Raw genomic sequence first — 6,691 nt, forward strand, 5'->3', positions numbered from 1 at the left:
ATAGCACAATATATATTGGAGGTTGGATTCATACATGAATTTTGAATAAAACCCAAAATGAGGGTTTACTTCAAAAACAAAAATACTGTAAAGTCTACATTTTCCTTAATCCGAAGAGCTTTGCACATGGTAGATAAATAAAATGAAAGATGTAGACTGAAAGCAAATGCAAGGGCATATTCAAAATTTCATTTGACATACTATACATGATCTGGCTATTGTACGAATATGAAGGAATTTAATATATTTGAAAAATGATATTAATAAGCACTATAAAAAATCATAAAGAAAATTTAACAAGAATAATAATGAACCAATCTTGAGTGAAGTAATCCATATGCTTGGGTTCCCAAAATATGGCCACCTCCAAGATTCAGGTGGAGATGCACAAGCAGCGTCAAGCTAGGGACAAGAAATTGCATTACCTGCCAATCATATCATTGTCTCCCTCCTTCCCTGATCGATCTTCTTGTCGACAATAAGCACCAGCTGGGGATTGAAATGGTTTGTTGAGTAGGAAAGGAGGAATGAGAGGCAAGGGAAACTCTTTCTTAAACTATTGGATGGGATTCAAGATCTGAAAAGATGGACCGCCACTTCATATCTTTTCCTGCCACAATGTAGAAAAAAACCCTTACACAACTCCAACTCCTTCATGCACTCAAACATCAATGAAATCAAAAATGTTTTTTCATGTTTAAATTAAGCCCGTGTTGGTCAAAATTTTGACCAACACGGGCTTAGATTTTTAAAAAGAGGATTTTTTCCTTCTCCAATCTGACCAACATAAACCTTTTTAATTGATGGTAAAAAATTTTGGGCGAAAAATAAGGTCAAATGTAGTAGTGGAACTTAGAAATGGGTCCCCTAAAGGTCAAGTCTGAGAATTCTTCCCATTATGGCACATGAAGGCAATTAACCATAGTTTTCCTGTCAATTGAAATCAACACTATATCATTGGGTAACACAATTTTCCTTATCTCTGGTTTGTAATGTTGTATGAATTTGTAGATTAGTTTTGAGACCTAAACTACAACTAGAAAAATAGCAGCTTCAACCAACCTACATCCTCAGAGATTCTCGGTGATGGGGTGAATTTTCTCAAACTTTACTCTCTTTTAAAAATCATCTATATCATAGAAGTGAAGAGAAGTATATGTGAAATTCTATAATTGGGATTTGATTCCAATCAATTCATCAAAACACGTAAACTTAGTTTCCATTACTTTGAGAATAATATTTGAATTGAGAAAGTGAAAAGAATGGCTAATCCAACAATCAATGGCTTTTCAAAAACTATGCACATTGACAAAATAATGGTTCAAAGAAAGAGTGGTAGCTCATTCAACTATTTATGTTTCTATATATGGGAGCTTCAATTCATTTGTTGATCTTCAGAATTTGTGCCACATGAATGAATTTAAGGAGATACCCCTTGAATAGTAAATGCAAGAGTTTAAAGGATATCTAGAGTTCTTTTCACTATTTCATTGAGATCAATGATAACTTTCTATATCTCCATAACTTACTTGTCCATTTTCCTTTAATCTTCAAGAAGTTACCATTAGAGTACTCCGTGGGAGAATGTCCGCCAAGTAAGATCCTGATTATTATTTTTTGCAATGGTTAGGTCTTTTCTATTATCATTCTGGGATATTCTGAACACAACTTGTGAATCTAATCTAATCATTAACTTGATTTTCTTTGGAATTTGGGAAATTGTCCTCATGGATTGATAACCCGTTGAGGAGAAGATGGTTTCAACTTCTTCGCTAATGTTTCCTTTCTTAGTCATACTTTGGATGAACAACCCTCTTGAAGTTGGAAATTTATAAATGAGATGAAAATACCTTCTCAAGGACCACTTAACATTCCTATTCATTCCAAACTGCCTTTTCAAAAAACCAACTTCATGGGTTGAAAACTCGCTGAGGAGAAGATGATTTCAAAAATTTTGCTAGCATCAATTTTTCAAATAGTGATAAGTTGTAAATGGATATATCTTTTAGTTAATCTTTTAATGAGTAACATGAATCTCTATCAAACTAGGCACTAACCTACCTATAAGATCACTTGACAAAAATGAAAAACCACTTGGCTAGAAATGAGGAGAGGGAGAAAAGGAAAAGTCTAATAGAGATTCACCTAACCTAAAGGGACTTAGACCTAGACTCAAACTAGACTAAAACTACTCTCCTTTCATTAAAATACAAGAACCCACTTTTTCCAATTGGTTAGAGAATGAAAAGTGGGGCATCATGGTCATCTTGCACCCAAGCAATACAGTATGGACACAAGTGTTTTTGTCTCTTCAACTTCAACTTTTTTACCATCATTTCTAATACCAAATTGTTAGTACTTCCACCATTAATTATCACATCATAATACTTATCTTCACATTTTCACATTATATCAAACAAGCTCCTTCTTTGATTAGGTACATTCTCACCATTCATAAGTACTCTTTTATTAACTAGGACTTCTTCTCTTTTAGAATCTTTAGAATTTGATGATCTGACATCTTCAAAAACATGTGAAACTCTAGCCTAGCCTTCTACTCTTTGATTTGTCCTTCCTTGGTGTTGGGAACTGTTACAAATGAAAAAAGAAATATGGAAATAAGCAAAAACTAGGAAAGAATCTAAGTGAGTTAATGCATGAAAAGATATTACCATAAAATAGGAGAGAGAAAGCTTCAAGTTCCAACACCATGAGACAAGATATTTGGAAAGGGGAAAGCAAAGAAAACCCCTTGTGACATTATGAATGAGGCATGAAAAGCCTAAGAAGAAAGAGAGAGAGAGAGAGAGAGAGAGCAAAAGAGCAATTGCTCATACAATAATTGAGAAGAGGAAGAAACCTCATTGAGAAATGAGAGAAGAAGGTCATCTCTTAAATAGAGATGAGAGAGAGGAGTTAGAATGTAACTCCCATGTCTATGAATGCCACCATTCATAAGTGTGTGAGGCCAAGTGTGAGATTCCTCTTAAGGAGGAATAATCTAAATTACAAATTACAATAAATATGTGTCCTCACATATTCTACTAGATGACAAAATAAGATGTAGTGGAAAAAGGACAAAAAAGAAATATATTAGGATACCTTGGCTTATAGCCTAATATACTATAACAATAAATAAAGGAGGTCTAACCTTGGTTTATAAAAACACCAAGGAAAGATTACAATTTCTAACACCCCCCTTTAATCTTTACTTGGGGTAATTATATCAAGGGGTATTAAACCCATAATTTACAACAATCTACAACTTAATCTTCAATATGAAGTGATTTGATTGTCTTCAAGCCATATGGTAAATTTGCAAATCCAAGAGAATTACAAGAGTCCTTTGAATGTGATCAAGTGGAAGCATAGACACATCTTCATATGTGAAAAATCGAGAAGGTTCTTTGATGGATCACCTGGAAAAAAAAAACAAAGAACAAAAAACAAGCAACTATCCACAAGTAGAATTACATTGAATGGTCAAGTTAGTAAAAAAAATGAAGTTATAATAATTTAATCAATGAGGATGAATGAATGTGTTCACCAACATGCAATGGAGTTAACATGATATCTAAAATAAGTCATAAGCTCAAAATGATCATAATATGGGTCAAAATGACCAATCTTTATGCAATAAATCTCTCATGAAAGGAACATACTAATGCACAAATGACCACAGACAAGGCCAACTAATGAAACCTGCATCAACATTGCGTCAATCACATGGATATAGACAGTCCACTAATGAGTCATCCCACTACAAGTGAATGGGTCGCGACTCCATCACCTACATGACTCACGATCTAGGCAATAAAGTATGCAGAACATTATCACATTGTATATTTATCAAAGAAATATAAGAGAGACAATAATAAATAAGTAGAACATGTGCCTCAAGCACCAAATAATTCAAGTTACAGTTTTTCCAAGAATTATTGCCGATGTGGACCAAAGGAAGGGTTTATGAGGAGTAACAACATATTGCCTTCAAATAAGAAATCCATCATGGACAAGCAACATCATTGCCATGAGGAAAAAGATCAACATGGGTCAAAACAACTTCTCAAATAAAGTCGCCAATATAGGAGTGCTTCAAGATATGGTAGCCTCGTCACCCATACACTCAAAAATGAGCAAAGTGTAGGAAGTCATACCATGACTAAATCAAAACTAGGAGCATACACCAAGGAGATAAAGAGATTGAAATGGGAAATCCCCATAAAATATCATCCTTGCATTGAGGAAAAAAGTGGAACAAATGGAGGGAAACTCCATTGAAGTAAGTGCACACCAATTATAGGTTGGAGGGATACTCCACGGGCCAGAAAAGGTAACTACGAGTCAGTTTAAAACTGTCGGGTCCACCATAGTTAACCTTGATAAAAAATTGGCTCCCGATGCAACTTACAAAAATATATAAATCATGTATATCAATGGTATAAAACCATAAAGTGCCAACATGGGCATAGAACAATACTATAAAAGCATAAAACTGCAACCATGTGCAGATAGATCAATTAACTCAAATCATTAAATAATGAAGGCAATAGTGTAAGATAACTCATAAACCTGAATAATTGAGATAAAAAGAAGTATTTGAAAGAGCAATAAGCATAAGTTATCAGTTAAAATCTCCATGCAAGGTGAACACAAGTGAGAAGATATTAAGGATGGGCTCACCATGAAAGACAATAATCCTCCTAGATTATGGCAAAAAAAAAGAATTATAAAAGAGGATATTGATTTAAAAAAACTCTTTAAATTTTTATATTAAAAAAAAATAATAAAACTTTGATTAGTTTTAATATTTAATACTAAGAAAACTTCTTTAAAAAAATTATCCTTAACTTCTCCTTTTTTTACTTAAAACCACATAAAGGAGTAAGAGAGATTTAAAGTAAAATATTGCACTTGTGTTTGAGCTGTCTGACAATGAATGATTACATGCCAAAAATAGGTTGACAAGAGGCAATGAACATGCCAAAAATAGGTTGACAAAAGGCAATAATAAAAGCAAATGTTGCCTCTGTCAAGAGCTCAAAAAAAAGAAAAAGAATCTTGCATGAAAAGATAAGAAAACGTTACAACTGAATCTAAATATAGAGAGAGGGGAAAACTTATATGATTTTTAAAAAAACTCAAAAAAATTGTTAGGAGATATCATCCTGTTTTGGGTTTGAAAGAGGGCTTTTTATATAAAAACCATAACAGAGCTTCTATCATAGTCACAGAAGTGGTATCTGAAACGTGTTCCTCATTTCATCGAGAAGTATAATACAACGAGCTAGGGGAAGAAGGATTTTGCAACGTTTACATACTCAATGTTTGTCTCCTTGTCCTTGAATTGAGGCTGGAAAGAGTAAAAAAAACTTCAGAACCTCAAACGACAGAATCACCAATGCAGACGAAATTAATTTGAAGAAATTGTACAGATGATGGGCCGGTTTCGACTAGACTCCATGGTCCTCGCGCACACAGCAATCCAATTGAGTTGCCGTGAGAAAATACATCTGGCTTCAACCAAGTACAGATGACCATGGCAAAATGAAAGACCATTGTTGTTGGGGTTAATTATTGGAACCGCCCGACACCAGTAAAGATTTCGGGTCAGCAACAAAGCTTTTTTAATCTTCTTAAGACTAACAAATAATGTTCTGTAATGCAGCGACACGTCCAATGATTAGAAATTTTGCTAAATGTTCAATTTAGGTCTGGTTCAATCGATCTGAAAAAAAAAATGCAATGTGGGTAGGATTGAGGAGGAAACTTCACGAGGCGTGACCTGACCAAAAAATATCGTTCAAGAAGCTCTGGAGTAGGGCAAAAAATTGTTGATCTAATTGCATGAAAACACTTGTTTATGGGTAGTCTCTAATATGAGCGTGGAAGAGTTGAGTGAAATGAACATATGTGCGTCCGTCAGTTTGGATGGCTTGAGTGGAAAAATTGTAAGAATGTTCAGATAAAAATAATATGTTATACCAGTGTAAATACCTCGAGTTCCTCTACCATGGTGCAGCGGAAAGGTCACTCAGTGCTTTGCCAAGCCCAAACAAAAATTACAGTAACAACAAATTCCTAATCCCGATTTCAAGCAATTACCAATAGGAAAATCGAGAAGAAGGCAGACGAGAGGAAAATCGTGGGGGAGAAGACTCCCACCGCTATTGCAGAGAAGAAGCCCAAGGAGAAGGCTCCTCCAAAGGGTGGAAAAAGGGGCCCCAAGCCTGCAAGGGATAAGAAGAAGAGTGTGGAGAGCTACAAGATCTACATTCCAAGGTGCTGAAGCAAGTTCATCCTGAGATCGGTATCTCTAGCAAGGCTATGTCCATCATGAATTCCTTCATGAACGATGTTTTTGAGAAATTGGTTGAAGAATCCTCAAAGTTGGGCAAATACTTCAAAAGGAACACTCTCTCATCTTGAGAGGTGCAGACTACGATTAAATTAACCCTACCTGGCGAGCTTGCCAAGCATGCCATGTCAGAGAACGTTATGGGCAGCAGCAAAATGCAAAGAAAACCCTCTGGTGGGTCATAGGATTTTGGAAGTGCGGGAACCATCGTGGATTACTTTCCTCAATATTATAAAAGATTAATTTCTGAAACTCATATCCTATCAAGATGGTACCCTAAATTCTAAATCCTTGTTCTAGTAAAAAAAATCTGAACATTGTTTAGTTATGAAA

The 6,691-nt window shown here is 34.9% G+C and overlaps 1 pseudogene; it reads left to right on the top strand.

Annotated features, from left to right (window-relative positions):
• Nucleotides 1-6,289, top strand: part of LOC149535208 (uncharacterized) — a 70,413-nt pseudogene extending 64,124 nt beyond the window's left edge.
• The last annotated feature ends 402 nt before the right edge of the window (nucleotides 6,290-6,691 follow it).

This window comes from Cupressus sempervirens, chromosome 10 (genome assembly GCF_028749045.1).
Source record: "Cupressus sempervirens isolate cs-2001-9-10 chromosome 10, ASM2874904v1, whole genome shotgun sequence".
NCBI classification, from domain to species: domain Eukaryota; kingdom Viridiplantae; phylum Streptophyta; class Pinopsida; order Cupressales; family Cupressaceae; genus Cupressus; species Cupressus sempervirens.